We start from the raw sequence: 11,503 nt of genomic DNA on the forward strand, positions 1-11,503 counted from the left end.
TTCCAGGTGAAGTTCCCAAGTTCCCAGTCACAGACTCCCAAGTCCCAGGATGCCCTAGTTCATGTAATAATATCCTGGCTGATAGCATTCTTAGCAGATCAGAAATGTTATCAGGAAACAGAAATATTTTTAACACTCATTTGAAAATTTCCTAGTGCTTTCCATGTTGTTTACATAACACTCTGTGAAATAATTGCTATTTTAAATTATTTTGGGCAACCAGAAATATGTAAGTATACGAAGCTTATTTTGTCATTTTAGCACAAATTAACTCCTTAAAATTTACATTAGATTTATACAAAGTGTGGCTACCTAGGGATTCTAAAGGATTTTTAGTGATTTAAAGATGAAAGCCACTATTCAGAACCAGTGGTGCATTGAGGGAAATTATGTAAGTTATGTCTTTAGAAATTACTTTTACTCTAGAATTTATTTAAAATTGAGTTGTACTGATCATTTAAAATATTGCACTAAATTTAATAGAAAAATCTCTTGGTGGATGTTTAGTGTAAATTGAAAAGCTTAAATGACTTAAAAATAGCTTTGAAACATTATGTAGACACACAAGGCAGTTATTGTGTGTAAATGATGGGAGTTTAATGGTCTTCTCATACATTAACCCTACACTCTGATGGTGAGGAATGCCTCATCTTACTCTAGAAATGGATAAAAGTAAACATTTAGATTTAGTAAATCGGATGATTTATTTAGCATCTCCTTACCTATTGGTAATTTTTTTTTGAAATTTAATGAGGTGAATTTTTATGGCCCAGAGTTCATTAGCTACAATGGAATCTTCAAACATACAATAGCATATACACTTGGGACAACTGACTGAGATACAGTCCTGTCTCCTTTCATGCAAGGCCCCATTCTGTATGACTATGAAATAAAAAAAAAACAACAAAAACAAAACAGCAACAACAGCAGCAACAAGACAAATAGTATTTGTTAGTCAACTCCTGAGGAATAAGCATGTCCTACCCGTGATAATATACTGGTGTCAAAAGCAATAGAAATGGCTAAAATGTACCATTATTTGATTTAGAATCTGAAATAAGTCACATTTTTTCAATGAATCCTTTATGGAGAGTTATATTACAGACACATTTGCTTCTAGCAAGAATCGTATGACACAGTTTATATTTAATACCAATGTGGGCAGCTAACTGAATGGGTTTAAAGAGAATTTAAAAAAAAAATGGTATGTTTCTCTAGATGAAAATATGAACTTTTGCCAGAATTCCTTTGAGAGAGAGTGGGGAAAAAAATGAAAGCAACATTCTTTGAAGTACTCTTCAATGTTATCTGGTCTAATCCAAACTGGAAAGTTATAAAATCGTAGATTTCATTCACCAGCTCTGTACCAGTCACTCATGTTGATAAAAAGGATTGGATAAATATATTAAAATAGCAGTTGTGTCCTGAATTGTTCCCTCTGACATATCAAGTAAGAGATTCTTTTATTATTATTAATAACATCTTGAACAGAATTTCTATGCAGGCACCTATGATATAAAAGGTAATGCATTATAATTTTATTTTATTCTACCGCTTCCTTAGCAGTGAAGAATGAGATCAAATAAGTTGTCTTAAATCCTCACTTATTTTACCTTGGATAGGCCTCTATCTCCAGCTTTGGTGGGATACTCTATCATAAATAGTTCCTAGGGATTTTAACATTATTTGGTAAAGAAGATATTATTAGGGGCACCTGGGTGGCTCAGATGGTTAAGCATCTGCTTTCAGCTCAGGTCATGATCTTCAGGTCCTGGGATCGAGTCCCGTGTTGGGCTCCCTGTTCCGTGGGGGGTTTGCTTCTCCCTCTGCCTCTCTCCCCTGCTCATGCTTTCACTCTCTCTCTGTCTGTCTCAAATGAATAAATTTAAAAAAATCCTTTAAAAAAATTAAAAAGAAGATATTATTACTATTCCCATTTCTATATGAAGAAACTGAGGATTAAGGATATAGTTATTTCTTTCTCTTTTTTTAATTAAAAAAGAAGAAAAGACAAACCTCTTCCTTCTCACACTAGTTTGCTTTATTCTCATAGTGGGACTCAAAGTCTATTTCATTTTATGAATACAGGGGATCAGGTAATGGCTGGGTAAAACCTAGTATGATTTCTTCTGTTCTTTGGAAATGATGTTCTCTTAGAAGAAAACTGAGACAGGCATCACTCTTTCTCTTAACCACCTACTTACATTTCTTTTCTTTTGATTCTGTATTCTATGCTATGAAAGCATATCTTGGGACTACAAACCTCTCCATGCCAACCATTATTATAGCATCTTGAGGTAAGTCATCCAAACTGGTACTTCAATGACCCTAGGATGGTACAATGGAAAAACACTGAGCAGGGGAAAAGAGGACATGGAGATTGATTTCCACCAGCAAATTTCTAAGTAAATGTATGCCTGAGAGTCCACCTACTCATAATCACATTAGTAATTGAATGCTTGAATATATGGCATACACATTGTTGTACAGTTTTTGATTTCTTATCTTAGTTACTTCTTACTATAAGCCTACGAGATATATTATCATCCCCAACTTACAGATGATAAAATGTGATCCACAGAAGTTAAGAGGGTGAAAATGAAGGTTTGAATTAGGCTCCAGAGACTTCCCATTGACCATTATTCCAGTACCCACATCCCCGCATCTATATAATGAAGAATTAGACAGGTATATTCTTGAAGTTCCCTCTTCTTCTCCCTTTTTTTTTTTTTTTTTTACATTCTGTAATTACTTCAGAATCTTTTTTCACTCTGAATTAAACTTTCACCTCTTCATCTGATCATATTCTTATCTATTCACTTTAAGCAATCCACATTCGATGAAGACATAAGGTAGTGTTCTTTTTCTCTTTTCCCCTCTGTCTCTATATATACATATATTACATAGCTACTGCAAATAGTTAAAATCAACTATATACATACACACATATACATATGTATATATACATATACAACTGTATACCCACACACTCACAGTTAATTCTTATTATTCTCAGTAGTCATGCTTATAAAGCCACTGCAAAATTCAATTAGCAAATACTGTATCATTGCTCCTAAGGGAAATATGGGGCTAGGTTCCTGTGAGCCTCTGGTTACATTTTTGTCAAGAGATCAATACATAACCTAGTTTTATAAGTTTTACTCTTTGAAGACACCTTATTTAATGTAGATTGTTGATTTATTAACATTGAACTTGCGGCCAACCGTATTAAACTCATGCCTGGATGAAGTTTACCTAATACATATATTTTCTATGTAAGGCTCATCACAACCTTCTTGCTCTTAGGGCATTTCAGCCCCATGTTTTGGGACCATTATAAATAGCCACCAACAAAAAGAACAAAAATTCAAAAACACAGCACTAAATATACCACAAACAGGACACTTGTTTACAGTATGAGACCTGAAACAGGAAGGCAGAGCTTCACCTTATTGAACCTCCTCTGGGAATGTGAGTGTCTAACAACTCAAATATCTCACTGCTCTGCACATGTGCACGCCCACAAATTATCATGAAAGTGCCTAAAGTATAAATAAATGTTACTGTGCATGCAAATTCACAAATGCAGAATCCATAAATAATGAGGATGGAGTGTGTGTGTGTGTGTGTGTTTATCCTCATCTTTGATCCCGCTTTTCTTCCTTTCTCCTTTCCCACTTTCCCATTATCCTCTCTTTTATCTTCTCTAGATAAAAACAAATAAGTAAAAATTTTAAAAAATTATTTTCCAAGTTGTCTCTCCGATCATTATTTTCTTTGGCTTTTCAGAAACTTCAGGGCTGTTCTACACACACACACACACACACACAGAGACACACACACAGACACACACACACATCTTTTATTCCAAATCAATTCAGCACATATCTATATTAACCATGTTGTGACTGATTATAAAGTATAATTATTTTATATCATGTGATGTTTGCTTGACAAATGGTCTTTAAAATATACCTAATATCTCAACAGAGACTCAAACACCAGTCATATCTCAACAGAGAATCAAACACCGGTCTAGGAATTCTTACTTTTTTTTTTTGTCCCTGACCTTTATATCACCTTATACTATACATGGGCAAGAATGTGTCTATTCCTGATTTTTTTTTAAAGCCTCAAATTACTTGCATTTAATTTAGCAATCTGTTCTTCATTGGAGAGTAGTTGAATTTACAAAAGCAATTACACCAGTTTCCTGTGACTTTGAAGGATATATATAGTTGTGTTAATTAAGTAGAAGAAGAGAATGTGGATTGCTGGTGATTTTCCAGGGGAAAAAACAATTGTCATCCTCTGTGTAGCATTAATTGCTACATAGGGTAGGAGATTAATATTTTTAACATTTTAAGTGGTTTTGCATAAATGTTAGCAATAAGCAAGCCATTTCATGTCTTATTGGTTTGCATTTTTAATAATATTGGAATGTTAGCCTTCCCATAAAGGGAAGATTGCAACAAAACTGAAATAGTGTTTCAACCTTGCTAGTTATGTGCAAACTGACCCCGTGTACCCCCTTTGGGGAACACTCAAAGACAATGGTACTGTTGAAAACATAAAAAGAGGAGGAGGTAATTTATTTTTAATTTTTCTTACATTTGTGAATTTAGTGTCATGAGAGGCTAACAGCACTGGCCAAAGACTCTGAGGAATAGATGTCACAAACACTTTCTATATCTTTTCTTTATTATGTTAAACTTGGCCTTCTTTTAAAAGCTGATCATTAAGTTGGTAAAATTGCACCAAAATATAAATTGGTATATTCACTTGTACAAAGAGAAAACTCTATCAGATTCTTCACTACTATTTAAAATGGAGAAAGAGGGGTGCCTGGGTGGCTCAGTTGGTTAAGCAACTGCCTTCGGCTCAGGTCATGATCCCGGAGTCCTGGGATTGAGTCCCGCATTGGGTTCCCTGCTCAGCAGGGAGTCTGCTTCTCCCTCTGACCCTCCTCCCTCTCATACTCTCTGTCTCTCATTCTCTCTCTTGCAAATAAATAAAATCTTAAAAAAAATAAAAATAAAAAAATAAAAAATAAATAAATAAATAAAATGGAGAAAGAATCTGAAAATGTAGTGATTGCAATCTATTGGTTCCACAATGATTTTTGAGCTCCTGGGGAATATGAGACCCTATCCTAGAAATGGGAATACAGAACAAACATGACAAATGGGGCTCCTTCTTGGCTGAAGGTTACATTTCATGGGCATAGGGGTGGTTGTGGTATGATCAACCATAAAATAAATTAAGTATAATATTTTCAGATAATGCTAGAAAGAAAGAAAAACAACAACAAAGTGATACTTTAGATAATGTTTAAATAACGAGGACCAGGAAGGCCTCTCTGAGAAGGTGGCATTTAGGCTGCTAGCTGAATGAGAAGAAATCATCTATTAAAAGATATGGGGGGAAGGTTGCCATGCAGTGGGAAGAGCAGATGTCAGCATCTGCTGCAGGTTTGGGCTTCACAGGTGAAGAGCAGAAAGTCTAGCCTTTCTGAACTGGAGCAGAGAGCAAGGTGAGATGAAGCTGGCAGGGCCAATGCCAGATGATGGAGGGACTTGCTGCCCATGGAGAAGACACTGGACCTTATTCTAAGTGCAGGGGGAAGCCATTAGTCAGTGGTAGGATGTAAGGAGGCAAAAGGCATAATCTGATACATATTCATAAACTGCAACCTGGACTGTGAAGAGAATGGACAAGAGAATTGTGGGAGAAGACTGGGCAAAGGAATTGGTAAAATCTTACTCATTATTTTAAATCCAGTTCAGACAGAAGCAGAGACATTTGTTCCTTCTATGTTCCCAGACTGCTTTCTTTTTAAATGCACATTCATGATAGCGGACATAGGTTTATCTCTCTTGCACTGAGCTGAGGAAAGCCTGGACAGTGGCTCAATGCCCTTGTTTCTAACACAGATCCCACAGCACAGCTGATGCTCAGTCAGCACTTGCTGAATTGAAGTGAACCAAATGAAGACGATGATCCACTTCAGTCTGAATTTATTGAATACAGTATTTCCCCCTTATCCATGGTCTTAACTTCCCATGTTGCAGTTACCTGTACTCTACCATGGAAGCAAATGATCTTTCTTTCTTTTTTTTTTTATTCTTATGTTAATCCCCATACATTACATCATTAGTTTTAGATGTAGTGTTCCATGATTCATTGTTTGTGCATAACACCCAGTGCTCCATACAAAACGTGCCCTCCTCAATACCCATCACCAGGCTAACCCATCCTCCCACCCCCCTCCCCTCTAGAACCCTCAGTTTGTTTTTCAGAGTCCATCGTCTCTCATGGTTCGTCTACCCCTCTGATTTCCCCCCCTTCATTCTTTCCCTCCTGCTACCTTCTTCTTCTTCTTCTTTTTTATTTTTCTTAACATATATTGCATTATTTGTTTCAGAGGTACAGATCTGAGATTCAACAGTCTTGCACAATTCACAGCGTTTACCAGAGCACATACCCTCCCCAGTGTCTATCACCCAGTCACCCCATCCCTCCCACCCCACCCCCCACTCCAGCAACCCTCAGTTTGTTTCCTGCAATTAAGAATTCTTCATATCAGTGAGGTCATATGATACATGTCTTTCTCTGTTTGACTTATTTCACTCAACATAATACCCTCCAGTTCCATCCATGTCATTGCAAATGGCAAGATCTCATTCCTTTTGATGGCTGCATAATATTCCATTGTATATATATACCACATCTTCTTTATCCATTCATCTGTTGATGGACATCTTGGCTCTTTCCACAGTTTGGCTATTGTGGACATTGCTGCTATAAACATCGGGGTGCACATACCCTTTCGGATCCCTACTTTTGTATCTTTGGGGTAAATACCCAGTAGTGCAATTGCTAGGTCATAGGACAGCTCTATTTTCAACTTTCTGAGGAACCTCCATACTGTTTTCCAGAGTGGCTGCCCCAGCTTGCATTCCCACCAACAGTGTAGGAGGGTTCCCCTTTCTTGGCATCCCCACCAACATCTGTCATTTCCTGACTTGTTAATTTTAGCCATTCTGACTGGTGTGAGGTGGTATCTCATTGAGGTTTTGATTTGGATTTCCCTGATGCCGAGCGATATTGAGCACTTTTTCATGTGTCTGTTGGCCATTTGGATGTCTTCTTTGGAAAAATGTCTGTTCATGTCTTCTGCCCATTTCTTGATTGGATTCTTGGTTCTTTGGGTATTGAGTTTGATGAGTTTTTTATAGATTTTGGATACTAGCCCTTTATCTGATATGTCATTTGCAAATATCTTCTCCCATTCTGTTGGTTGTCTTTTGGTTTTGTTGACTGTTTCCTTTGCTTTGCAAAAGCATTTTTTTTTATTCTTATGTTAATCCCCATACATTACATCATTAGTTTTAGATGAAGTGTTACATGATTCATTGTTTGTGCATAACACCCAGTGCTCCATGCAGAATGTGCCCTCCTCAATACCCACCACCAGGCTAACCCATCCTCCCACCCCCCTCCCCTCTAGAACCCTCAGTTTGTTTTTCAGAGTCCATCATCTCTCATGGTTCGTCTACCCCTCCAAATTCCCCCGCTTCATTCTTCCCCTCCCGCTACCTTCTTCTTCTTCTTCTTTTTTCTTTAACATATATTGCATTATTTGTTTCAGAGGTACAGATCTGAGATTCAACAGTCTTGCACAATTCACAGCGCTTACCAGAGCACATACCCTCCCCAGTGTCTATCACCCAGTCACCCCATCCCTCCCACCCAACCCCTCAATCCAGCAACCCTCAGTTTGTTTCCTGAGATTAAGAATTCCTCATATCAGTGAGATCATATGATACATGTCTTTCTTTGATTGACTTATTTCACTCAGCATAATACCCTCCCGTTCCATCCACGTTGTTGCAAATGGCAAGATCTCATTCCTTTTGATGGCTGCATAATATTCCATTGTATATATATATACCACATCTTCTTTATCCATTCATCTGTCGATGGACATCTTGGCTCTTTCCACAGTTTGGCTATTGTGGACATTGCTGCTATAAACATCGGGGTGCACGTACCCCTTCGGATCCCTACTTTTGTATCTTTGGGGTAAATACTCAGTAGTGCAATTGCTGGGTCATATGGTAGCTCTATTTTCAACTTTTTGAGGAACCTCCACACAGTTTTCCAGAGTGGCTGCCCCAGCTTGCATTCCCACCAACAGTGTAGGAGGGTTCCCCTTTCTCAGCATCCCCGCCAACATCTGTCGTTTCCTGACTTGTTAATTTTAGCCATTCTGACTGGTGTGAGGTGGTATCTCATTGAGGTTTTGATTTGGATTTCCCTGATGCTGAGCGATATTGAGCTGCTTTGCAAAAGCTTTTTATCTTGATGAAGTCCCAATAGTTCATTTTTGCCCTTGCTTCCCTTGCCTTTGGCGATGTTTCTAGGAAGAAGTTGCTTCGGCTGAGGTCAAAGAGGTTGCTGCCTGTGTTCCCCTTTAGGATTTTGATGGACTCCTGTCTCACATTGAGGTCTTTCAACCATCTGGAGTCTATTTTTGTGTGTGGTGTAAGGAAATGGTCCAGTTTCATTCTTCTGCATGTGGCTGTCCAATTTTCCCAACACCATTTGTTGAAGAGACTGTCTTTTTTCCATTGGACATTCTTTCCTGCTTTGTCAAAGATGAGTTGACCATAGAGTTGAGGGTCCATTTCTGGGCTCTCTATTCTGTTCCACTAATCTATGTGTCTATTTTTGTGCCAGTACCATGCTGTCTTGATGATGATAGCTTTGTAATAGAGCTGGAAGTCCGGAATTGTGATGCCGCCAGCTTTGCTTTTCTTTTTCAACATTCCTCTGGCTATGCGGGGTCTTTTCTGGTTCCATACAAATTTTAGGATTATTTGTTCCATTTCTTTGAAAAAAGTTGATGGTATTTTGATGGGGATTGCATTGAATGTGTAGATTGCTCTAGGTAGCATTGACATCTTCACAATATTTGTTCTTCCAATCCATGAGCATGGAACATTTTTCCATTTCTTTGTGTCTTCCTCAATTTCTTTCATGAGTATTTTATAGTTTTCTGAGTACAGATCCTCTGTCTCTTTGGTCAGATTTATTCCTAGGTATCTTACGGTTTTGGGTGCAATTGTAAATGGGATCGACTCCTTAATTTCTCTTTCTTCTGTCTTGTTGTTGGTGTATAGGAATGCCACTGACTTCTGTGCATTGATTTTATATCCTGCCACTTTACTTAATTCCTGTATGAGTTCTAGCAGTTTTGGGGTGGAGTCTTTGGGGTTTTCCACATAAAGTATCATATCATCTGCAAAGAGTGAGAGTTTGACTTCTTCTCTGCCGATTTGGATGCCTTTTATTTCTTTTTGTTGTCTGATTGCTTTGGCCAGGACTTCCAATACTATGTTGAATAGCAGTGGTGATAGTACATCCCTGCCGTGTTCCTGACCTTAGGGGGAAAGCTCTCAGTTTTTCCCCATTGAGAATGATATTCGCTGTAGGTTTTTCATAGATGGCTTTTATGATATTGAGGTATGTACCCTCTATGCCTATACTCTGAAGAGTTTTGATCAAGAAAGGATGCTGTACTTTGTCAAAAGCTTTTTCTGCATCTATTGAGAGGATCATATGATTCTTGTTCTTTCTTTGGTAATGTATTGTATCACATTGATTGATTTGCGGATGTTGAACCAACCTTGCAGCCCAGGGATAAATCCCACTTGGTCGTGGTGAATAATCCTTTTAATGTATTGTTGGATCCTATTGGCTAGTATTTTGGTGAGAATTTTTGCATCCATGTTCATCAGGGATATTGGTCTGTAATTCTCCTTTTTGATGGGGTCTTTGTCTGCTGTTGGGATCAAGGTAATGCTGGCCTCATAAAATGAGTTTGGAAGTTTTCCTTCCATTTCTATTTTTTGGAACAGTTTCAGAAGAATAGGTATTAATTCTTCTTGAAATGTTTGGTAGAATTCCCCTGGGAAGCCATCTGGCCCTGGGCTTTTGTTTTTTGGGAGATTTTTGATGACTGCTTCAATTTCCTTCGTGGTTATAGGTCTGTTCAGGTTTTCTATTTCTTCCTGGTTCAGTTTTGGTAGTTGATACATCTCTAGGAATGCCTCCATTTCTTCCAGGTTATCGAATTTGCTGGCATAGAGTTGCTCATAATATGTTCTTATAATTGTTTGTATTTCTTTGGTGTTGGTTGTGATCTCTCCTCTTTCATTCATGATTTTGTTGATTTGGGTCATTTCTCTTTTCTTTTTGATAAGTCTGGCCAGGGGTTTATGAATCTTGTTAATTCTTTCAAAGAACCAGCTCCTAGTTTCGTTGATCTGTTCTACTGTTCTTTTAGTTTCTATTTCATTGATTTCTGCTCTGATCTTTATGATTTCTCTTCTCCTGCTGGGTTTAGGCTTTATTTGCTGTTCTTTCTCCAGCTCCTTGAGGTGTAGGGTTAGGTTGTGTACTTGAGCCCTTTCTTGTTTCTTGAGAAAGGCTTGTAATGCTATATACTTTCCTCTTAGGACTGCCTTTGCTGCATCTCAAAGATTTTGATAGTTGTGTTTTCATTTTCATTGGTTTCCATGTATTTTTTGAATTCTTCTTTAATTTCCTGGTTGACCCATTCATTCTTCAGTAGGATGCTCTTTAGCCTCCATGTATTTGAGTTCTTTCCGACTTTCCTCTTGTGATTGGGTTCTAGTTTCAAAGCATTGTGGTCTGAAAATAGGCAGGGAAGGATCCCAATCTTTTGGTACTGGTTGAGACCTGATTTATGACCTAGGATGTGATCTATTCTGGAGAATGTTCCATGGGGACTAGAGAAGATGTGTATTCCGTTGCTTTGGGATGGAATGTTCTGAATATGTCTGTGAAGTCCATTTGGTCCAGTGTGTCATTTAAAGTCTTTATTTCCTTGTTGATCTTTTGCTTAGACGATCTGTCCATTTCAGTGAGGGGGGTGTTAAAGTCCCCCACTATTATTGTATTGTTGTCGATGTGTTTCTTTGCTTTTGTTACTAATTGCCTTATATAATTGGCTGCTCCCATGTTAGGGGCATAGATATTTACAATTGTTAGATCTTCTTGTTGGATAGACCCTTTAAGTAGGATATAATGTCCTTCTTCATCTCTTATTACAGTCTTTGGCTTAAAATCTAATTTGTCTGATATAAGGATTGCCACCCCAGCTTTCTTTTGGTGTCCATTAGCATGGTAAATGGTTTCCACCCCCTCACTTTCAATCTGGGGGTGTCTTTGGTTCTAAAATGAGTCTCTTGCAGACAGCATATCGATGGGTCTTGTTTTTTAATCCAGTCTGATAGCCTGTGTCTTTTGATTGAGGCATTTAGCCCATTTACATTCAGGGTAACTATTGAAAGATAGGAATTTAGTGCCATTGTATTGCCTGTAAGGTGACTGTTACCGTATATTGTCTGTGTTCCTTTCTGGTCTATGTTGCTTTTAGGCTCTCTCTTTGCTTAGAGGACCCCTTTCAAGATTT

This window comes from Mirounga leonina, unplaced genomic scaffold (genome assembly GCF_011800145.1).
Source record: "Mirounga leonina isolate KUSES-001 unplaced genomic scaffold, KU_Mleo_1.0 Mir_151, whole genome shotgun sequence".
Lineage (NCBI taxonomy): Eukaryota > Metazoa > Chordata > Mammalia > Carnivora > Phocidae > Mirounga > Mirounga leonina.